Genomic DNA, 25,620 nt, shown 5'->3' with positions numbered 1-25,620 from the left:
TCTCATCACGAAATTCTTGATTACTCTCTCTCTCTGTTCTAAACTAGCTTTTTCATACAAAATTCCGCATTCGCAAGATCTAGACACACCTAGCCAAGTTCGAAGTTGCCTTCGCCCTAGACGTGAAAGGTTTTAATTTCTGAGGGTTTGATCCCAAGTCTCTCTTTTAATTATTTAATTTAATTGTTTGTTTTATATTTTCCTTGAAGTTACTAACGTGTGTATTTTATTATTAGAAAAAGTTACAAGGCATCCAAGTAAGTGCTTTAATTGTTTGCATTTTTATTATGATATTATTATGATATAATAATCATGTCTAGGTTGTTATTATGATTCCTAATGTCATGTTAGGGTGTTTTGATCTTTCTAGTATCATGTTTAGGGAAAAGGTTATAATATTAACCTCCTCATCAGCATAACTCAGCAATAATGTGCCAGGAGCAGTAGTCTCTTCAGGAAAAGTCTTATCAAAAGCAGCCATCTCAGCAGCATAGTCCCACGCTTCATGCTTTCCCTGCTGATAATCCTCCATCATCTCCAAGCATGCCTTCCCAAAATAGTAGCTAGCCACGTCAAGGGCATCACGTTCCTTTTTCATGAAATCATAAACCCGAGTGAATTCTGACACCTTGTTCAATACGCCTAAGCATGATTGAAAACTCTGCATAAACACACAACAGAGTAAAGATAAAACAGCCTGTCATTCAATTTTGTTAAATTCTTTTTTGGGAGTATACTATACCTGGAAGGACTGCGCAGCAGCTTCTTGAGAAAGGTCGGCAAAGGTCTACAAAGACTGGCGCTCCTTAAAGGCCAGGAAAAGCAAAGTGCCCACATGAGGAGCCAGAGAGTCATAGGAGAAATTGGCAGCATCAACATCAGCAGGTATCTCCAACTTCCTCTTAAGGTTATTACGAGGCGGAGGCGGAGGAAGGGCACTCCTCAGTGGAATCACATTAGCCGGAACATCTTCTGGAGCCTTGGAAGAAGCCCATGATCTGATGCGACCTAGGATGAAAGAAGAGCTAAGCAAATCATGGGACCTTAGTGACCTAGAAGTATCTACAAAACAAGACAAATGAAGGCAAATTTAGCTAATTGCAGCACAACAACAATACAATCCCAGCAACAAGTACAAAGAAAATCCAGCAAGTACAAAAACAGATAAACAACCGTACAGTCTCAACAAGGCATGACAAGAAGGAAGCAAAAACAAAAACCAACACGAAGGAGAAAGACATATCTTGAGACATAGTAGGGGCAACCTTTTGTTCAGAGTTAGAATCGTCCAAAGTCTCAATCTGAACAACCACTTTAGGCTGCGTCAATTTGATGAAGGATCTCTCGTTCGCACTCAACTCGTACAACTTGTCAATCAAGTACTTAGACTGAGAACGTTGCTTCAACTTGCTCATTGCAACCATCAAGAAAATAAGCCCAAATCAACAAAGAAGGAGAGCAACACAAAGAAAATAAGAAAACAAATACCTTCAGCCTCAACAATTTCAATTAAGAAATCATTGTCATCATCCAATGAGTCAATCCTCACAAAGAAAAACCTGTGATACCACTTCTTATCAAACGTTTTCTCCACGTCTGTCACCAAAGGAACACCACCATCCTTCAAACGAAGCCTAACCCGACCTTTACCACTAGTTCTAATTGTGTAAGGATAGCACAAATCCCTTACATCCAACTTTATACCTAAATTCGCACTCAACAAATCAAGAATTCGCATAACTTTCCAAGTTTGGGGCAAAAACTGACAGGGTGAAACCCTAACCCAAGACAGAAATTGACGAACAAGAGAAGAGAAAGGGAAGGTATGCCCAATTATGAAGGGATACTCAAAGAAACACACCCAACCAGGGGCGGTCCAGTCCGCCCTCTCCCTAGAAGATGGAATCTTCACCACCACACCATCAGGGAATTGCGCAATATTTGCAATTTTTTTTAACATCCTCCTTCTCCATATGAGAAGGATAGACATCCTTAGCAGGGAAAACGTTTTGTGCAACAAGAGTCGGCTTTTTCACACCCTCATCAGCCCAAGCAAACATTACTTTCGCTGTATCACCCATCGCAAAACACAAAGGAAGCAAAAGAAATAAAGAAACAGAAAAGAGAGAGAAAGTACCTGGAGAAAATTTGAAAATAGGGAAAAGAGTGAAGTGATTTAATGTGAGCCTGCACACCCAATAAATATTGCAAGGGAAATAAACCGCCCTTCACAGTCATCAAAGTACTTGCCTGAAAAGCGCCACCACATTCCTTATTTTTGTTAACTGTGAAATAAATTCCAAAATTCGAAAATTCTCCAACGACTTCCTTTAGGTAATTTTCATCCTCAATACTTGAGCATAAAAATTAGGGGCAATTGTTGGGCCCGTGTTACCAAGCAACCCAATAAACCTTGGGTGCAGCCAAACACCCAAAAATACACCAAGAAGCAAGTAGCGGCCTGATTGATACAAGTATAGCAAAGAAGATCATAAAATCAATTAAGAAGATACTTGCCCAGAATTACACCTGCTAAACAAGGAAAATAGAATAAAATCAAGAAGATCTCCCACGTTTGAATATATTCTGTTATCTTTGTAACCCTAGTTGTTCCTAGGTATAAATAGCATAATTAGACATTATAATACTCATGTACGCACACTCATACATCAATATAAACGGATTACTCTACTTATTCTCTCGGGACCATGTCCTTGCTGAACAAGGAAGCCTATCCTTTCTCAGTATGGTATCTCTAACCTTAATCTTCTTTAATACGATCATTTACTTATTGCTTTATTATTGCTCTTGGTTATTGTGCTTAATATTTATGGTTTGATTGTTATTGCCCCTAAATCCCCAAGCAAATTCCTAGATACCTTTCCTAAGATTTGCCTAAACACAACCCCACTATCTCCATATTTTAAAATTTTTACCAATTTCTCCTAAAACTCCACACATAGAGAATTTAAACAAGTACTACCTCCGTTATAGGTTATGTGCAACGATTAGACATTTTCCCTCTCAACTTTATATCAAATCGTTGCACATAACATGTAATAGAGGTAGTATTTAAAAACGAAAGGAGTAGCTTTCAACTAAACTACTTTTCCTAAAATACAATTTCTTAAGGCAATTTAATTGTCATATGCCCCCGTCAACCAAAGAATCCTTATAAACAAAAATTTAGGAAGCTTCATTGTATGCTTCCTCCGGCACTATCGTGTTTATTTAATTTGCTTTAATGACGTGTAGAATGAAGGAGTCTTGTTAGTGCTCTGCACGCAATTAAAATCCTGTCGCATCATAGGTTTATTTTAATATTTAAAGAGCGCCTATATATGTGTGTAGTAATACGGAGTATTTCGTATCAGATTGTATCAGTAGCTAGAAAATCAGAAAACTAATCACTGTATTAAGCAAGTCACACACGGGGATAGATCCAATAATATGTTTTCTTCGGCTACATCCACAAGTATGAGTATTTTTTTTTAATATACTACTTCCGTTATATATTAGTTGTAACTTTTAGGTGTTATTTGTGATACACAAAATATTCTAAAGTTACAGCTAACAAATAACGGAGGTAGTATTATTATAATAATATTTACTCTATAGAAACTTACTATCTTTATATTTTTCGTTCCAGGTATTCTTAAATCCTAAGATACATCTACTATGTTTAATTTTTTATTATTTGCAACAAAAAAATATTATAAATCTAATAAATAATATTTCTTTGATGCAAATAATAAGAAACAAAGATAGAAATTTCTTCTGGTCCAAAGTTATCTTCAGGTTAGAATGTTACAAATATTAGATTTTTTTTTTTTAAAAAAGGTTCTACTTACTTTAACTACGTAAATTAAGAAATTATCCCATTGTCACTTGTGAGTGATTGGAAGATAAAGTAATATACTACCTCTGTTAATGGTTATTTGTAATTTGGGTTATTATTTATGAAATATAAAAAATTTTAAAGTTATAGATAACCATTAACGGATATGAAATAAAAATGTGACTTAGTGTAAGGGGAAAGTGAATAAAGTGAGAAAGAGACCGTACAAAGCATAAACATAATATGTAACCGATCATGCTTCTATTGTGTCATATTGGCTCTATATAATAGAAAAAAAATAATTGTTTTCATAAAAAAAAAAGAAAAAAAAATTCCGTGATAATAATAAAACATGAGTAGAGCATAAAAGAACGTAGGGAATATAAATATATACTTTCTCCGTTTTTTTAATAATTGTAATAGTTTGACTTTTACACTATTCATGTATTTTGATTTGACGGTTTATAGTTAAGTGAAAATATAATCATATGGGATTTTGTTAGATTCGTCTCGACTTATACAATTTTAATATCAAATGCTTATAATTTTTACATGTCGGGAATTAAGATATTAACAATTTAAATTATACATCGATAAACGTGAAAATAAAATTGTTGCAACTAGAGACAATATGAATCAATATGAGTTATAGTCTATCTACGAAGTATATGTTACGATGTGACAAAAGTATACTCAACCACCAAGAGAAATTAAATTGCAAGAGGAAGAAAAGCTAGTCAAAGATTCAAGGAAAATAAACATGACACGGTTTTTTTTTATACAGTACGGAGTACGTAGTATACCTAATCATGGGCAGGTAAAGCTATGCCTTATGCGTTGGGCCTTGGCATAACAATAACCCATTTTAGGCCAAAGTTTTGGGTTGTGTCAGGCCTATTAACATCATATATTAAAAACTTAATTTTTGATACTCCATAAAAAAAAAAAAAAAAAAAAATTGATACCCTTATATGCCTATACTATATAAAGCCTGTGCAATGCACGGTTTGTTTGATTTTTAAAATTTTTTTTTTTTATATTTATGAGCTAAAATTTGTTACTTATTTAGATAAAATTTTTCATATTAAAAGATAATATATACTTCGTAATATTTAATTAATTTAAGCTTAAAAAAATCATTTGCCAATTTTGCTTGCGTGACATTTGAATTAATTAATTCTAAAAGAAATTAATGATCTCTTATTTACTTGGTTACAAACAAAATTTATAATCCTACATGACCGCTAAGAATTACAACCAAAATTTATAATCCTACATGACGCGCTAAGAAAATTAAATCCTACGTTACTCTCTAAAAATTGAGAAAAAACTCTTATATAGTTTTATATATTTTTCAAATATACTATTTTTAAGACCCAACCTAATTTTGAACAGGGTTTGGGAAAAAAAAAATCCCCAAAGTCGAGAGGTGTCAGATTGGGACCGAATTTTTATATTTTGCCGCGGGCTTTGGATATGTGTGTCCAGGCTTTTTCGTTACCTTTTATTTTTGCCTGACCTTGCCCAAACCTACCCAACCGAGCAGGCTCATTTAGTTTTGGACTTTTGGCCCGGCCTACTCTTAGCTGACCTCTACATTTTTCTATCTAAATTATTTATTTTTAAAAAAGTAAATTAGTTACTGCCAATAATAAAATGAAATTTAATTATAATTAAAATAAGTGTTTGATGTAGTATACGTATGAGAGAAAATATAGTGGTAAACTTTTTATACCATGGGGTTGGATGATTTTTTTTATGAGAAAAGGGTTGGATGATTTTGAAGAAAATATAATATTTTGCGGTATATACTTCATATGATGTTTATGAGTGAGAAAGTGGTATAGGGAGAAGTGGGGGGTGGGGGATGATATACGTAGTAATATTATGTATCAGTGTATCACAAGTTTTTTTTTTTTTTTTTTTTTGGTTTGTTTTGACATGTGTTGTTGGTCTAAAAATCCATATTTAATGTTTGTTTAAGAAAAAACAAGGTGGGTATAGCTTATATCACACTTCTTGATATTAAATAAGTAGAAAAAATTTATTCCCAAACAATGTCCAAACATAAAGTTTTACACCGTAAGAATCCAACCACATAGTTTTATTTCTTATTTCACACAATACAAAATTTGAATTATTATAATATAAAGGCCACGGTAAAATTATGCTGTGGAATTTTTAGGGAGAGGGTATTACCAAGGGTATTAACTATCTTGGTTACGTAGTACTCCGTATTTTATTTCTCTATCTGCTGTAGATTTCAGGTCATTGTTAAGATATTAATTTCAGGCCATTACTTTATTTCACTAACTATTATCTTTATTCTCCTCTAGTTCCTCTCGTAAGGCACGAGACGCTTTTTGGACCGTTTGAACCTGCAAAGTTTGAACACAAATAACAGAGAAATTAGATACAGTAAAAAAAAAAACTAAAAACAACCGATTACGCTGCTATTAGTCACTATCATTAACCAATTTGCCTCAGTCGACTAGTCGCATTAGAAAAGTTCAGATATGAGTTATGTCGACTAGTCAGTATTAGAACAGTTCAGATATGAGTTATGTCGACTAGTCAGTGGCATTAGAACAGTTCAGATATGAGTTATGTCGACTAGTCGCATTAGAACAGTTTGGATATGAGTTACACATAAGCGATGCGATTGGTAGGTAATTGACTAATTGCCATTATCTTACCTATTTTTACCAACTCAATCGAGTGCTCCGTCGATTAGCGTGTGGCATGATGCAATGGTGATCGATATATCAAACGATCGTGTAGCATTATATATGGGACTGGTAGCATCTTTCACTCTCACAAACTAAAGATGTGGGATAAATTCAATGATATGAAATTGGGCAAATATATAATTTTTGATAGACTACATATATAATTCAATCATTCAATTTCATTATCAGTTTAATTTTTTATTGAATTGATCCTTTAACATATACGTGATATATAATATCATAATTAACTGGTTTTAATCTCATCTACCATTTCTTGTGGAATATTAAGTGATGGGCATGCATGGCACTATGGCACAATTCAAGCTCTAATAGTCAAATTTGAGGGGGCATGATCCTGAAGTTTAACCATCCACTTAACTAGCTTTTACTTGAGTTGAACCTTTAACAGTTTTTTGGTGTTTAGAGAGTCACAAAGGTGAGGATAAGAATCAATCTCATGATCTCTTGAAATCGATCTTTAATAGGTTTTTGATAAAACTATGTTAGATTATTGATCAATATATATATTAAAAATAGTTCTACGTAGGAATAATTTTCGCAAGCATTGTTTTCTCCCAAATAAATTAATAAATTATTTCAGGGGTAACATTTATTTAGACGTGTTTACCAATAATAATACTCAGCTCCCCCTTTGTTTTTTTTTTAAATGTATTATTTTGGCTTTTGTATTATTCAGACACATATTATATGTTTATCTTTATTTCTTTTATATTATAAAATAAATAAATGTTATTATATAATATTTCATTTATTAGTCACAACAATGTCTATTTTTATAATCAGAATTTTGTTATATTTTTATTGATAGATAATTAAAAATATTAATATGTCTTCACATGTGAACTCTGTAATAATAATAATAATATAGTTGTCCAAAAAAATTAAATATGACTGCTTAAATCATAGAATAATGTTAAAATAGCTTATGTGAAAATCTTTAAAATAAATAATAATAATAATAATAATAATAAAAAATTAAAAAATAAAAAAAAAGCTTATGTGAAAAATGGCGAAAGTCGGAATGACGTGACAACTATAATGAAAAAAGAAGTTTATAAAAGCCAAATAATTGGATGATTTTACAGTAGTCGTTTGAAAAATGACTATCATATTATTTTAATAGTATACAATATGATTGGTTTATTTTTTTCACCTTACTAAATGGTCATAATTAGTCTTATTATATCTATACATATTTATTGAAAATTTTAATCCAACATATAATAATTTTTTTTTGAGAAACTAGAAAATAAGAATAAAAATTACATAAATGTTACTAAAAAGTTGATAAATCAAAAAAATGTTGATAATACTATTTTATACCTAAAATTAAATAAAATAATTAATTATCTGGAAAAAAAAAATATCAATTATAAACTTTATAATCATAAATACATTATGGTAGTCATATTTTGTAAAACTTTCACAAATGATTTGGTTGATGCAAATATATTCAATACCAATAATAAAAGTTAGCGTAAGAGAACGAATATGTTACCGGTGAATTATTCAAAATTTGGTTGCAGTTTCCGGTTGTGACTTGTGAGGGGCATCCTTGACAAAGAAGGCGGAAAGAAGGCGAGATGAGTTTCTGTTGTTACGCCGTGAGCGTTGTGGCCGAGTAGACGGTGGTGGTGGTGATGATGATCCAAGGATCAGAGAAGCCACGGGTGTAGTAACCCGCTGATTTATCACCGTAACAGCCCCATATTGTCTGCTGCCAAATTCATTATTATCTGCCATTGCCCAGCAGCTCATTTTCCGTTTAACACCTCTCGACCTGGATGTACCGGGTTTCGCAGCTTGCAAGTCAAGGATCGCTCGTGCCGCATGTAAAGGCTTCACCATGTTTTAACTATGTTTTCATGAGTGTATTTCTGGCTTGAGGTAATTTTGAGTACATATTCCGGATCGGAAATCAAATGCTAGCTCAGATAGTCATCTACATGATGATTCTAGATACGAGAATGTTTTGAGTGAAAATAAGTAGTAGTTTTTAAATAACTTATACAAGTAATACTCCGCATTATGGTTTCAATCAGCTTTTACGTGCAATTATTTATGATGAGCATGAATAATATTTTATTCCTTTGGCACGTAATATAACGTTTCGAAGACAGCTGTTGAAAACGTTGTAGAATTATTAAAATTTAAAAACCATCACCGGTCTGCCCCACTAATTATTTTTAAAGTATTTGGTATATAGAGTACTAGTCTTTACTTAGAAATTAAACCAAAGCAAACTTGGTTTAGAAGTAAACTTGTCTGGGTTCCTGAAAGTTGATTGTTGACAGCTAAAATTAGTTTTTAAAAAAAAATAATAAAAAAAAATTATACGTTCACAAGTGGAAATTTTTCAAAAAAAGAAAAAAAGGTAAACAAGTGGAAAACAAATTAAAAAGACTAATCTAGAACACTAAACTGGCGTAATAACCATATATCTCGCGTATCACATGAGCAAGTGATGTGCCACGCGAGGTCTGAAAATAGTATAGTGTATCTGAATACACTATTCGCATGCTACACTTAAAAAGAATATTAGGTATATTTTAAATAATATGGGCGAAAAAAGAATATAAATTAGTATTTGATAAAGAACATATTAGTGTTTGACAAATAAACGAACATGTTTGTGTTAGACACAAAATATGACATTACAAAAAGAATATGGTAATACAATAAAGAACATGTTATTTTTCATGATTATTTAGATGGTTGAATCTTTTTTAAAAAGAACCCTATATTTGACAAAAGAAAATGTTTGTGTTTGACAAAGAGAGAGGTATTGGGCGGGGTGGGCCGAGGTTAAAAAAAGCAGTCCACTTCTCAAGCCGGGCCAAGCTTTGGATCATAATTTTTGTGCCCACCCAAAATGGTCGTATCATGTAGTTCAGGCAGGGACAAAACAAATCAACTACAAATGCATAAAAACACATTCCCAAACCCACCCAAAAAAATTAATTTTCGGGCTGGGCTGATCCGACCCGAATCTGGGTCGAGAGATTCTGCAGAAAATAGGGTCAGGCTAGCAGATCGGACTAACTTTAATCACCTCTAGACAAATAACATAAAATCTTTACAAAAAGTACATGATAATATATAAAAGAACATGTTCTTTTTCATGGTTACTCAGGTTGTTGAATTTAACATTTTTTATATGTACTACATTTAAATATGTATTGTATCATGTAAAAAAAAAACATATAGTTCAAACTCAAAGAACATATTATGCTCGTGTTCTTTATAAATGTTTATATTGTTCTTTTTTCACCAATGTTCTTTTAAATATACCTAATGTTCTTTCCGGCACTACAAGAAAAATGTCTTTTAATAGCGATTATTTCGTAGCGATTGTACATTCGCTACAATATGCAAGTATGTTTGTGAAATAATTAAGGAAGTCGTATCATTTTACAATCGCCATGGTTTTCCCATATAAAATCGATACGGAAAACATAATAATACATATCCACACTATTTTTACACATTTATATAATTTTTGAGAAATTGTATCATTTACAATCGCCACTAAATCCTAAAAATCGATACGAAAAGCCTTTTCAACACTAGATATATAAAATTGTTTGACAAAGAATACATAAAATATGTCATAGATTATTGGTGAAAATTTAATAAAAGAGTTTGAGGTTGCATGTTCGAATCCTGTAAAGATCGTATGCATGTTTTTTTTTTTTTGAAGAAAATGAGTTAAACATTTATAGCGATTGTAATCGCTACAATAATCACCATGATTGGATGTAGTTTTTCGTATCGATTATTGAGGTCAACCCCAGCGATATTGAAAACCACTACTAAAGGCTAAGGCAACGGGGGATATTGTATCGAATAACCATTCGTTGGGAAAGCTTTTTGTTGCAATTATAATCGATACTAAAGGTTAAAATAATCGCTATGAAAAAGTTATTTTCTTATAGTGCGGATGCACCATACAGATGCTGCACCTAGGTCCACTAACCACACATTACGTGAGGCCAACTGGCTTATTTCACTACATGAACAAAATTTTACTTCCCTCCTTCTCTTTCACTTGATAACTTGTTTTATTTATCATGTTTTCCATCACTGCAAAAATTAAACCATAATAACTTTACTTCTCCATAATTAAATATTATTAAGGTTATATATTATGATATTATTTATTGAGAATATTGTAATAAGATCTCACATGAATATATGTTTTTCCTTACTTATAATTGTTGAATTATTTAGAGTATTGGTGACATATTCATGTGTTTGATTAAATTGCTAAGGCTAAGGTGTTGCAATTCAATTAAACAAGTAAATGAGCATTTAGTCTTTGGATTTACAGAAGTGTTCCTTCGCCCTGTAGTCTGCCCAGTGGTGTGCCCAAAAGGGCGCGAGAGTGAAGAAAAATTAAACGATGTTACTACCCAGTAGGGCCATCGTCGCCTGGCCAAGCGAGGGTCGTCGCCCTGCAGGGCGTGAGAGCACCCAAATTTTTTTTCCTGGGTTGCTTGGTTTCTCTTGCCCGGCAGGACGCGCAGGGCAATTTTGACAGTTATTCTTCAGTTTTGCTTCATATTGATGAAAAAGAACTTGAAGAAATCAGTTTATTCTCATTCTCTTGAAACCTTTTGCAAGTTATTGTTCATTATCACAAACTACAAAAGTTATTTACATTACATTGTAATCAATATATATCTTACATGTGATTGCAATTGTTCTTCGTTGTATCTCCTGAGTAAATTTCCGTGATACCCGGTTATAGTTTAGGGCTGGAATTATAGTTTTGGGAAAGTGATCTCGTTCACGCCTCGAATTTTATTTCTTCATTTGCAATTTTCTTTGTGACCCTTGTAAACACAAAATCCCCAACAATCCAAAAGTATAGTCTCTACAAAAATGACAAATGTGAAGGAAATGATGATGAATTTCCAGAAATTGGATAAGTTTGAGGGTGTAAAATTTCGAAGGTGGCAAAAGAAGATGTATTTTCTGTTGACATCACTCAGTGTGGATTATGTTCTCACATCCCCAAAGCCAATGGTGGAGGAAAACGAGACATTGGATGCTACTAGAAAGAGAAACAAATGGGAGAATGACAACTACATATGTTGTGGTCACATCCTAAACGGTATGTCTAATGAATTTTTAGATGTTTATCAATTTCATGAGTCTGCTAAATTACTTTAGGATGAATTAGAATCTAAATATAAGTCCGAGGATGCATCTAGAAAGAAATATCTTGTTACTAAGTTTAATAATTTAAAATAATTGATAGTAGACTGGTTATATATGGAACAATTTCATGAAATCCAAAGAATTTTAGGGAGTTTTAGACAACACAATATCAACCTTGATGTGACCTTCATTGTTTCTTCTCTAAGTGATAAACTATCATCATCTTGGAACACTTTTAGAGATGCATTAAAGCATAATAAATATGACATTAACCTTGAGGGCTTGATTTTTTATATTCGGATTGAGGAAGAAATCCGGGTGAAAGAGGGACAAAAGGATGTTAATCCTAGTTCCACTACGGTAATTGTGGTGGAGGATGCTAAGCCTAATGAGAGGAAGAGAGGAAATGACTCAAACAAGAACAAAAGCAAAAAGCCTAAAGTGGGAAGTGGTGGTCAAACAGCACGAGCTTGTTGGGTAATAAAAGATGAGCAATAAAAAAGCCTAAAAGCTCAAGGTGAGTTATTTGTAGGACTTGGTTACTTGTATGATGAAATGTTTAAGATTAGTATTTCTAATGCTTTAAAAGACAATGTGTGTGTTGTTAATTATTGCTCTTTTCTATGGCATGTAAGACTTGGACATGTTAATTATATATAAAAAGTTGTATTTTACGTCAAAGTATGATTTAATTATGCCTTCTGATCCAAGGATAGAGAAGTGTAGGACATGCATGTTAATAAAAATCACAAGGAAACCATTTCCTAAATTTGAAGAAATGAATAATGCATTGCTTGATTTAGTGCATAGTGATCTATGTGATTTTCATAGCACACCTTTTGTAGGCTACAAAAAGTATTTAGCAACTTTCATTGATGATTATTCAAGATTTTTTTATGTTTATTTATTGCATTCTAAGGATAAGGCCCTTGACAAATTTAAAATCTACAAGAATGAAGTAGAATTGCAAACAAACAGTAAGATCAAAAGATTAATTAAGAACTAAATATTTTAATCCAAGTTATTTCCAATCGATAGGTATAGTATATGAAACTACCGCGGTTATACACCACAACAAGATGGTGTAGCGAAAAGGAAGAATAGGACTCTTGAAGAAATGGTTAATTCCATGTGGTCCTATTCGGGTTTAAGTGACGGATTTGGGGGGGGGGGAAGCGGTATTAACAACTTGTTACATTTTAAATCGAGTTCCAATGAAAAGGAATAAGGTAACCCTAAAAAGTGTAACACCCTAGAAATTCCTTCCCTTTAAAATACCTGTTCTACTCTTTTTTTTATTAAAAAAAATACGAATTAGGAAAATCTAAGACATTTTAGTCACCGTGAAAACGGCTAAGACAAATATCAAGACACACAGCAAAATACTATATTTATAACCATTTATAACTAGTAAACTTTCAAGTTAAAACCCAACAAAAGTTAAGTAAAACCAAAGTCAAGCGAAATCAAACATAATCAAACAAAGTCAACCTATAACTCGGAACCATTGTAGGCCCTTATTACAACCGAGTAATACCAAAACCTTTGCGTTAGTTGCAATCATAAAAATAAATGATAATAATAAAGCAAACAAACACATCATATTCTTATGAGAGTTAAACATGATTCGCTCTTCACTAATGCCCATCATGAATATGCTTCATCACCTAAAAAGAGCTTCTCTCTACTTGTCCCCACTACTTGCCATTAGAAATGGGTCGTCGTAGGGCCAAGATAAAGACAAGACCAAACAAACATACAAACACATAATCAGCAAAGCTGAGTACATAACCGTAATGCAACACACTAACATGCTCTCATCCTATCAATCACACAACTAATTACTTGGTTGCACCTACCTATAACAAGCATTCAAGACATTCGACAAATAACTAGACAAATAACAATGTCCATTTAAATTTGATTACGCATCGAACGGATTTCCATTCAAATCCCTGCCCCAAAATAGATTTAGGTAAACTACACCAGGAGCTAACCGAGTAGGCAAATGTCACATGAAGTAACAAACGTCCTGCGCATAATAATAAAGGAAAATAAAGCGTCCTGCACTCCCAGTAGAAGTTATGGTTAAATATAAAACCCATAATTCCCCCCATATGTTCATACTCAAGGTATATACGCTCCAAGAGTTTTGGTGCGTAATCTCTTTCATTTTACGTTGTTTTACATATTATTCAACTTGGTGATGACTTCAAACCATAACACAATATAACCAAACATTAAAATTATACAATTAATCAATCATACCAAATTAATTCTTGAATAATTAGTGACCGGATAACTTTTAATGTTGAATCATTTTTAATCTACCTCGGTGTCAGTGACACCTTAAATGCATAATGTTATCCCTCGGTGTTAGAAACACCTTAAGTGCACATGGGGACCGCAATATAATTTATTCCCTTTTTATATTCCAAACCAAATTAAATATTAATTTTAATTAAACATGTTTTCAATCATGTCAATAATAAAAGTGTGGTTCGTATTCAACATGCCAACATAATTATTCCAATCACTAATCCATCACAAATAATCCATGCTTCATAATTCAATCAACAACATCAACCAAATTACAAATTCCAATCAAAACCTATCTTGATACTACTTGGAATTAATTATTCAAATCCTAGCATGTTCCTACATCATCAAATAAATACCAAGTATGCGAACGTACCATGAATACAATCTCAAAATTGCCACGACAACACAAAATCACTTACTTGGAAATCTCCTACAAATCAAAAATTACAAAGAGACAGTAGTATCTAGTCCACACAAATTTCAAGCAATGCATACACTCCTTAATTCACTCATAAATTATTTAAAACAAGCTGAAATTTAATTTAAAACCCCTTACCCCAATTGATGGGTAGTCAAAAATCCCTTCAAGAAACTTAATTATGGCTTACTAAAAAATTTCTAGCTTTATTAAATCATCAAAAATTGCTGTAAATATGTTTTAAAATAACTATTTCAACAATTCATATTTCCATCAATATACAATAATTTAGAAACCTAGGGTTTTTAATTTGGGGCTTTTTAACTCAAAACCAAATCTGAAAATTATTTACATTATACTTATAATCAAACACCATAAAAATCTCACAAAACCCAAAATTAATAATTAGATTAAGGATTAAAACAAAAGAATAATTTTTTTTTGTTTGATGCATGAAAAGGAGAAGAAGGGGGAGGGTAGTCGGTGCCACCTCCCCCGCGACTGCCACCGCGCCGTGCTGGAGGGTGGCGGCGGCTGGATGTGGTGGTGGCAGTTGGCCACCGGTGGTGTGATGTGTATGTGTCTTTTTAAGAAAACGGGGAAGGGAAAATAAGAGAGAGAAAGAGAAAATAAGAGGATAAAGAGAAAGAGAGAGTTACCTTTAGTATTTTCCACCTTGGGCAAATTTTAATTTTTGCTCATATGATAGGTATTTATACCCTCTCTCAAAATCCTCCTTCCTAAAATTCCTTTCCTACTCTTAATTAATGATCTTTTTCCTATTCCAACTACAATTTGACTTTCTTTTAAATACCGTTGACTTCCAGCATTATCTTTTATAAAATCATATGCCCCAATATTTTTAAATTATAAAATAAAGTATTTCAAATTTATTGACTAAATAAATTGGACTTTTAGTAAAACTCTTTAAATTAATAAAACCTCAAAAATAATTGATTTTAACTTATTAAAATACTTTGAGAAATACTATTTATATTTAAAAATACTTATACAAAATACGAGGTAGTACAAAAGAAAACCAAACTTAGGAAACAAACTGGAGTCATCTCAAAGTTTGGGGTTGTAGGGCAATTGTAAAAGTGCCGGAAGCTAAACGTAAAAAGTTGGGTGTAAGAGGAGTGGAATGCATCTTTATAGGATATGCGGAACATAGCAAATCCTATAGGTTCAACGTGATTGAACAAAATGACTATTAGTCGGTCCATACCACCATTGAGTCTAGAGATGCATTGTTTGTTGAAAATAGATATTCATCAATTCTTAGACCAAATGATACAACTCCAAATACCGATACTCAAAGTTTTGACCAAATTAAATTTGATTAAGAAATTGATGACCAAACTCATTTGGAGGAGGCATTAACACCGTCATCTTAACCTAGGATAAGTAAAAGGGAGAGGAAAGAAAAATATTTTGGCCCGGACTTTCATGTGTACTTAGTTAGTTGAAGGATCATGGAAATCTGTTTTGACATAATTTCCATACATTTTTAATGTGGAAGATGATCATATCCTTTGACCTATGATGAGGCTATGAGGTCTCGTGATGCTTCATTTTGGAAGGAAGCTATTAATGATGAGAAGGAATCCATCATGGGAAACAATACTTGGGTGTTAGCTAACTTACCAGCAAAATGTGTCCAATATGGAGCAAATGGATCTTCAAAAGGAAATTGAAGATTGATGGTACAATTGAAAAGTTCAAAGCCCGGTTAGTGGCATGAGGCTTTACACAAATGCCTAGTATCGATTATTTCGATACATATGCACCTATTGCTAGAATCTCAACTATAAGGTTGTTGATTGCACTTGCGGCAATCCACAATCTTGTGATCCATAAAATGGATGTCAAGACAACGTTATTGAATGGAGATTTAGAGGAAGAAGTTTACATGCGACAACCGAAAGGGTTTGTTGTAGAAGGACAAAAAAGAAAAGTTTGCAAGTTGATTAAATCTTTGTATTGGCTAAAACAAGCACCTAAGCAATGTCATCAAAAGTTTGATGAGGTTGTGTTGTCTAATGGTTTCAAATTACTGAACAATTCAGACGAGTGTATTTATAGAAAATTTGATGACAACGGTCAAGGTGTCATAATTTGTCTATATGTAGATGGCATGTTGATCTTTGGAATGAATTTTTGTCACAAGTTGAAATGAAAAAGTCTTTTCTTAGTTCAAAGTTTTCCATGAAAGACATGGGAAAAGTGGATGTCATCTTAGACAAGGATAAAGAGGGAAAAAAGGAAAGTTGATCTTGTCACAATCCCTTACAATGAGAAAGTGCTCAAGAAATTCAATGTGAATGATGAATCTACTTTTCTTTAATGTATTCAATATATGTGGATCCTAGCATAAAGTTGATAGTTAATGAATACTACAAAAAGAGTATTTTCTCGATGTTGTACCCTCGACGCTGGGCAAGGAGAGTCAACTATTAAATATACTATGTGAATTATCTCGACGTTTTCTGGGTCGAAATTAATTTTCGGCGCTATAAAGTGTCGAGAAACAGTAACACTTTCCCTACACGTGACTGTAAAACACACTATTGTAAAACTTAGGGAAAATGAAACCCCCGAACACAAACACAAAAACCTCTAGTCTTACGGCTCAGTTGTAAACCTAACTATTCTTCTCTCTTTCAATCCTAATTCTACAAAGACACTTATGGAACTATTGATTCCAAACTCAGATCTTTGTTTTTCTCATCATTTTGTAAATCAGATTTTTGCTCCTTTTTGAAGTTATTTCGAATTGAGGTACATCAATTTCAAATTTAGATTTTTATCCTTATCAGATTTAAATTCGAATTCAAGTACATCATTTCAAAATTCAGATCTTTGTCTCTCTTTGAATCAATTGCTAGATCTTGACCCAAGATTGTAATCTATGTCACTCTCTTATTAGTGCCGATCGATAATATAAAGATACATCCTTTCTTTTTTGGGATTCAAAATTTTTTCAAAATTGAATCTTGTAATTTGTTTTTTTAAGTTTTATTTTTCAAGAATCTCACGAATTATGCTTAGATATGGGTTAGCTTTATGAGTAATTAATGGGATTTTAGGGATTCTGTATTGTTATGTTTCATTTTATGCTTCTATTTTAATTCAATTTTGAAAATTAGTCTTTTTTTTCATGTGTTTGAATGAGCATAATCACACTGTTTTTCGTTTCATGATTCTTTCACAAATTGCAGTGTTGGTGTTCTGTCTTTAAAATTTCAGAATTTTTGGAGTTTATTTGCTATTAAACTGGGCTGTTTTATTTGTATTAGTCTGTTTTAGTTTGAATTTGTTTATTCTTGTTGGTCGGCTGCGATTTAAATAGGGCTGCTCTGTTATTTTTTCTAGGGAGATCCTGTGTCATTTAGGTTGTATTGAGAGTGTTTGCAATTATTGTTGCACTCTTTTATTTCCCCTGTGTTTCTTCCTCCTACTGTTTTTCTTGTGTGTTTGTTTCTTGTATATGATTACTAGGTAGATGAATTGCTAAATAAAATAACTTGTGGATGATTTCCATTAGAAATGTGAGTATTTTTATTAGAGAACAAAACATCTAAATGGTCAAACTAAGGCTAGATTCGAGGCTTTCACTAAACTAATGATTCTTCAAGTGATGATGAGGGTTAAAGCACTATAATCTTGATAATAATTAAGGATATAAACTTGTTCCCAATTTTGCATAGAGATGGCCATATTACATGAGGATGCTATATAAATTCTAGAAAATTATCTAAATGCTTTCTTTTCTCTTTATGAATCAGTGGTGTATTCTATGTTGCCTATGTTTTTGTTACCTAACAAAATTAAAGCAGGAATGCTTTAGTAATGTTGAGGTCAATGGCCAAAAGAAAATTATTGAACCAACTTTTATAGCTTGCTTTAACTTTGGAATATCATTGTAGACATCCATTTGTGTCTCCCCAAAACCAAACCCAGTGATGAGTACCTTTCACGTCGAATCACAGTCGAATGAAACGAAAGTGTGGAAAAGTCTAGTGTTGCGGAAAGTTTTAATTTCTTTTCTCTTTTCTCTGTTTTTGAAAACTTATTTTAAGAAAACAGCCAATTCAGTTTGGTTGGTCCATGATATGGGTCCAATAGTAGTGTAGTTGGATGGGGCTTGCAAAGACCTTTCCAACGATATATTATAAGCCCAATTCCGATGAATATTGAGGAAGTTATGGCCAATTTACTAAACTGGGCCCGGTTTGAGCTTTATGTACGGCCCAATGCAATTAGGAATGGTTTTAGTCTTCTAGATTCTTCTAGAAGGTTCTTTTCATTCCTAATTCATTTAGCATTGATAAATTGACTTTTGTTGACTTTTCAGAGTTTTAATCAAAATCAAATAGCATTTTTGAGGAAATTATATTATTTTATCCTCCAGTAAGGTAAACTTATCGGATTTTCGAAAACACGTTGGTATCAGGCTTGACGCCTAACCCCAGGCCTTGGCGCCTGGAACCAGGCCTGGCGCCTAGCGCTAGCCATTGGCGCCTGACGCTGGTGGTGGTTCCTGGCGCCAGCTAGCCAGGGTTGGCGCCAGCCCTGCTTTCTGAGCGTCAGACTCTGTCTTGTTAATTTATCTTTTTTGGCTAATTTTCTCTGTAAATATCGTATTAAAAACTCCGTTTTCATTCACCATTAATCATCAATTATCATCTACATCCATCATTCATCAACAATCATTAATTCTTTAGCATTCTCTAAATCATTCATCTTCCGTACATTCAATTCTTTCTTTCTAAACCTTTGCTTTTTCATATACAAAATTCCGCGTTCATAAGATCTAGAAACACCTAGCCATATTCGAAGTTGCCTTCGCCCTAGACGTGAAAGGTTTTAATTTCTGAGGGTTTGATCCCAAATCTCTATTTCAATTATTTAATTTAATTGTTTGATAATTATTTTCCTTGAAGTTACTAACGTGTGTATTTTGTGATTAGAAAGAGGTACGAGGCATCAAAGTAAGTACTTTAATTGATTTATTGATGTTATGATGTAGACATCATGTTTATATTGTTATTATGATATTCCTAGTATCATGTCTAGGGTAATTTTAATATCAAATATGATTCCTGCGATGCTTCCTATGTTCTTCCTAATATTTATGATTGTTAGTATCATGTTAGGGTAAAATATTTGATTTTTATTGCTTAGTGACATGCTAGGGTTTGTTATTAATCTTGTTAGTATCATGCCTAGGATCTTGCTATTATTATTACGCTTTAATATTAACATGAACATGATAATTATTATAATTGTTATAATTTATGATGATTATGAATATTATTATTATTATTTTGATAACGATTATAATTATTGTTATGATTTTATTTATTATGTTTCTTGATTATATTTTATTGCTTGATCACGCCTTTATTGCATGTTTAAAGGGAATTTGTACTTGTAATCACGCTTAATAAGATATTTAATAATCTTGTTAGGGTTAATTTTGATTATAATTCAAGTGATCGCCAATAATAGATTTATTTGTGCATTAATATTCAACCAACATAGATAAACAGGTTTAGGGTTAATCCTATTGATTGTATGTTAGTCAGAAAGCGCACATGAATACGATCAGAATAAAGTAGAGGCCTATTATTAGGGCAGGTTCAAACTCTTTTAGGTTGGATTTGTACCTTCATCCCCGAACCCTTATTTGGTTCTAGACCTTATGGAGTTGACGATCTCTTGGATCGTTAAGGGGTGTAACCTTCATCCTATGAATGGTTTACAAGTTCCTTAAAAACTTGTTGGCGACTCTTTTGCTCTATCTTCTCCCCTTTTGGACGCCACCGTACTTTAGTGTATGATCACAGTGGGGTTCGAGCTAGTGGGATTTTTAAGGCTTGAAATTATTCCCTACAGTTTTTGGCGACTCCACTGGGGAGGATTTCTATTTTAATTTCTGAATTTGTTTCGGCAATGATTTAGAATGAGTGGATGAGACTCGAAAAGTTCTAAGTACTTCATGTGCGTAATTTTGATTAACATTATTGTCATATGCATAAAAAAGATCTCATTGGAAAGACCATCCGTAATGAGTTAAAAACATAGGATTTTATATGTAGGAAATTTGAGAAATATCTTTCACAACTAGGACTGAAATAACACCGCGCGAAACTGGAAAATTTTATCGAGCACAGAAAGATGCTGAGGCATGTGGGAAGTAGCGCCAGGGGCCAGAGCTTGGCTCCAGTGTTTTAGTTGTAGCGCCAGATGCCAGTATTGGCGTCAGGCGCTACAGTTAAAATTTGGCGCCAGTCTCTGATTGCTGGCACCAATTTCCCCCAATACCGAGCCAAAAATATGCGTTCTAATTTCGACCGGTTTTTTCGTATTGTTTGCTCGATCCTACTTCCTGATTGAATTTTTTCTCACTTTTCTGAAACCTATATGTGTTCTACATATGGACATAACCCTCTGGGAATTCATGCTCCATCTACCCGATTGAACGCTCCGTGCAACAAAGGGTACATCCGAGATGTTGAATTCACCAAACCATGGAAGCGAGTTTTTTCTAAAAACTCGCGGTGTCCCATCCACTCGCGCCAACCCTTCACGGTTAGGCTTCCGCGCGGTGCATCCGGAAAATTAACCATGGACCCTCTATTGACTAAACCATATCCCGAACTTTAGAGAATTAGAGCCATGGTTAGGTTGCGAACTCATTGCATCATATCGTGCCTACTTGACTAAGTGTGCAGTATTTGTTGTGCATATATATTCTATGTTTTATCTTAACCGTTTGTTGACTTGTGTTGAGACTAAATAAATTAATGACTTAAAGAACTTTGCCTAATTAATTAATTAATTTGGGTCAATAAAGTCTAATTTTTTTAATCGAAATTGACCTAGTACGACTTTAGGCATACCCCGATTGACTAATAACACCGAAAACAGTCCCAGACCGAACCTCCAATACTGGCGCCAAGGTCTGAGTTGTAGCGCCACATTATGAAGTGTAGCGCCTGACGACACTTCTGGCGTCTGGCGCCAAGCTCCACAGTGTGACGCCAGTCCTGTCGCTTGGCCGACAGTTCGGATTATTGGTCGAGTCATCACCTAGGGTCTAATTAACCAGTTTGCTAATTAATTCGGTTAATTTTCGCTGTCAATAACACCTTGTCGAGTCATTAATCGAGTCTTAGTCACATAGTCTAGCTACATGGTCATGACACGAGTCTTAACATGTCACATACACTCACTAATCTTAGCACACACTTTGAGTACACATCACCATGACCATGTCGTAGGTTCATGCATGAGTTGGTCTTTCCATCATTTGAGTTGGGGGTACATTCTACTCCTAATTCTTCATATTCCTCCATCTAAATATTCTTCACATTCTATTCCCATCTTTCTTCACCTCCTCCATCCATTACATGTTGAATAAAGTTTGAGTCAAATAATTAACAATAAATATCCCCAAATTCCTTTTCCACAATACTTGGTCAAGGAGAGAAGGGCGATTAATCAAGGACAACCTCTTTATTCAGGTCTCGCTTTTTGATAAATCGATTCATCAAAAGAGGAAGGCTAAGAAGATAATGGCAACTCAAGAAGAAGTCAATGATCTTAAGAACTAACTGGCTACCGTGACTGAAACACTGAAGCTTCTCGCACTCAAGGTTGATGATCCCGTGAAGCAACAACAAATGAACCTCATGCAAGAAAGTTTGAGGAAGCTATCTAATGACTATAAATTTCAGGGCATGAGTTCACAAGGGGTCTCGCTGGACAAGGAACTTCTTCCACATAAGTTCAACGCCACTGACATCCCTAAATTCAAGGCAGCAGATAATCCTTATTTTCATCTAAGAGCTTTCGAAACTATAATGAACATTAAGGGCATCGATAAGAAGGTCTTCCCTTCTCTGTTCTCACTATCTCTTGAAACCGTTTGCCAACAATGGTACTTCTCCCTTGACAAGGAGAAAACCTTTACCTGGGAATTGATAGTAAACGCTTTCGTTGATAGATACAAGTGCAATATTCAAGTTGAAACCGATCATAGACAACTTGAGATGCTAAGACAAAAAGAGAATGAAGGTTTTACTTCTTTCTTTAATAAATGGAGGGAAACTTCCGCCAAGATGATTGAGGTCCCCACCGAAAAGGAGTCTGTGAGGATGTTTATCAAGAATCTTCAAGAGAAGTATTCAAAGCACTTAAAATATCAACACAACTTGAATACCTTCAAAGCCGTTTATGACATCGGAATTGAAATCGAAGACGACCTCGCAAAGCAAAAAGCTACTAACAATAGTAACCACGGTGGCTGGAAAGGAAAGAAGAGCGACAATCCTTTTTCTTCCGAAAATTCCCACTCTAGTAATAATGTTAGTACCTTTGACCATAATGATGTCTTAGCCATGGACAATCAAGGATCTAAAAGGAAACCCAGGTGAGAGTTCACACCCATTGGAATAACCTACGATACTGCTTTCGATCGTCTCTATGATCGAGGATTAATCAAACCTATTGGCCCTACCGAGGATCCAACACCAGAAAATCGATCTTCGAGATGGAATCCAAACTCCTATTGCAAGTACCATCGAGGGAGCGGTCATACTACTGATGAATGCTATAGGTTTCAAAACCTCATTCAAGATCTCATAGAGGCAAATAAGATCCCATTGCCTCTAGCCAGCGAGAAGACTGGATGGTGTCGGAGCAAACAACACAAGACAGAGGCGAGCTTCAACGACAAGACTTCATGACCTCGTTTTCTATTTCTTTTTCATTTTTTCCTTTCCCCTATAAGTCTAGCATAGGAACCTTTTTCTTTTCCTTTAGATTAATTTTATAGTTTTTCCTTTTCCCCTTTTTAATAAAATGAGCATTTGTTTCCTTATATATGATCATTTCATTACATTGTAAAAAAAAAAAAATCTGTGTCGAATTAAGCACAAGGTATACCAATGATTTGAGGCACCCCTTGTAGCCACATCATATCTCCTTTCACCTTTCGAATATGCAATCCTTTCTTCATAAACCACTTTGAGCCTTGTCTAACGATATATCTTTCTTTTTTCAACCTACATTTACCTAACCTTGGGATGGGATGGTGTGTAAATTATGCAATTCTAAAAAAGAGCTTGAGTAATTCAAAAGATTAAAATAGCACAAATAGAAAAAAATAAATAAAAGTGTAAAAAAGGGCAAGTGTTCCAATGTCTTTGATATGAAAATATCTTTGATAAGAATACGTCTCAGATTGCGTCTCTTATCGAGTGCTCGATACCGTGCCTGAGAAACATGAATGCCAAGTGAGTGATAGACCGCATGATCGGTATTGTCCACACTTATTAAAATAAAATAACTGCTAAAGCAAAAAGAGCTAAAAAAGAGTAGGAACTCAAGCACAAAATACAAAGATTCAAAAGCGAGGTTGCACACTTCAGGGGCTTATCTAGGGTCTTGAGCCTTTATCCCCTTCTTCTTCAAACCTTTATCCTAACCACGTTACAATCCTTAAAAAAGACCTTTTTGAGGTATACACACTTGTGCGAGGTTCGGCTAGAGCTACGTTCGGCCTGATTCCTAACGGATACGTAGGCAACCTCACATCGAGGTGTAACCGTAATAAACATGCATTCATATTCACATTCACACACTTACACCATGATCATATCAAGGGATTTCCTATGCTCATCCCTTTTCACTTAGAGCTAGACTTGGGGGCTTGGTCCCTACATCATTAGCTTACCTAGCCTAAGAGTCACCATCATTTGACTCTTTTCAATATATCTTTCCACACTTAGCTCTTGCGGCCTAGCTTTAGAATCACTATCACACACATCACACATACATGACCAAATATACTTCCCTTAGGAACCCTTTGTCATGAAATCTTAACACAACGTTGAAGCATACCTTATCATATCAACATCACTCATAATTGTCATTGCATCACGAAGTATGAAGTGCTTAGCCTCCATGCCTAAGTTACCTAAATGCTTCACCATTGAGTCAACCATTGAGATAGCCTAGGATGGATTCATCCTTTTACCTTGAGAGATAGCGTCAAACAACATTTGACTAAGCTCATTCAACATGCATCTTCAAACTTTCGATTCTTTTTCGCGTCTTTCTTTTTCGGGAGAAAGTCGGTACCCTCCACAAAAATGATGGAAAATTTTTGCTTTTTTGCATTTTCAGGTCGCACGATCACATTACAATGCACACACGGGTCATGAGTCACATGTGTCATTTCACTTCGAGTCGAGTCAACCTCGAGTCAGTCAATCATATCGAGTCAAGTTTATACCTTGAGTCGTGTCAAGTTGATGAGTCAAGCAATGTTAAGCCTAAGGTAAACCCTAAGATGATTAAAAAGATTGGAAAAGTTCTATAGTCAAAATAAATACAGGTGTAGCAGAACAGGGAAGACCCTATCACAGCGTTCAGCGACAGAGTCAATCCTTGGCGCCAGAGATATTTCATCAGCGATAGAGCTCGAAGCCTCTCAGAAAGGTGATTTCGACCTCATGCAGCAATTTCGGGTTCCTTAGTACGCCAGTTAGCCCCTATAAGCAATTTAACATGATTAAGTAGTCAGTTTGATTACAATCGCAATAAGTGATTGACCTGATGAAAGATCGTTTCACTTAGCTTAAGCGCCTAAGTATTGGCTCATTACAAGCACCAAAGCATCGGTTCAAAAGCAAGACAATATTTCCCAAATATGGATTGTCGCGCATTATTATTAAACGACAAAGTTTTCCAAAAATTGGATTGTCATCCCCAACTGACAATATTTCCAAAAATGGATTGTCGTGCATCTTCTTCAACGACAATTTTTCCAAGATTGGATTGTCATCTCTGGCAAAGTTTCCAAGCGTGGATTGTCGTGCTCCTTCTTTGTTTGCCAAGTTTTTCCAAGTTCGGATTGTCATACATTCATCGGCTCGTTGGCAAGTTTTTCGAGATTGGATTGTCATACACCCAGTTCCCTATAGCAAAATTTCCCAAAGGATTGTCGTAGGTTTCTATTCATCATAAATTTCGGCAAAAGTTCCTCAACATGGATTGTCATTCATTTCAGTAAGTGGAAAATTTTCCCGAAGTGGATTGTCGGTCGACTCTTTTTT

General features: G+C 34.2%; 2 long non-coding RNA genes across 3 annotated transcripts; one reads left to right on the top strand and one right to left on the bottom strand.

Moving 5' to 3' along the window:
- The first annotated feature begins 3,380 nt into the window (after positions 1-3,380).
- On the top strand, positions 3,381-8,629 carry LOC110688817. Of its 2 annotated transcripts, XR_002504684.1 has the most exons (3): positions 3,381-3,475; positions 3,650-3,798; positions 8,115-8,629. It is a non-coding gene; the product is annotated as an uncharacterized LOC110688817 (long non-coding RNA). The 2 variants fall into 2 exon arrangements; XR_002504683.1 differs by having other exon boundaries at positions 3,381-3,798.
- On the bottom strand, positions 5,746-8,223 carry LOC110688816. Its single transcript, XR_002504682.1, has 2 exons — positions 8,087-8,223; positions 5,746-6,216 (listed from the first exon to the last, which is right to left on the bottom strand). It is a non-coding gene; the product is annotated as an uncharacterized LOC110688816 (long non-coding RNA).
- Positions 8,630-25,620: the final 16,991 nt, after the last annotated feature.

Source organism: Chenopodium quinoa, unplaced genomic scaffold, assembly GCF_001683475.1.
Source record: "Chenopodium quinoa cultivar QQ74 unplaced genomic scaffold, ASM168347v1, whole genome shotgun sequence".
Lineage (NCBI taxonomy): Eukaryota > Viridiplantae > Streptophyta > Magnoliopsida > Caryophyllales > Amaranthaceae > Chenopodium > Chenopodium quinoa.
Note: the sequence above shows the minus strand (reverse complement) of the source record. Positions and strands in the feature narration are given on the sequence as shown.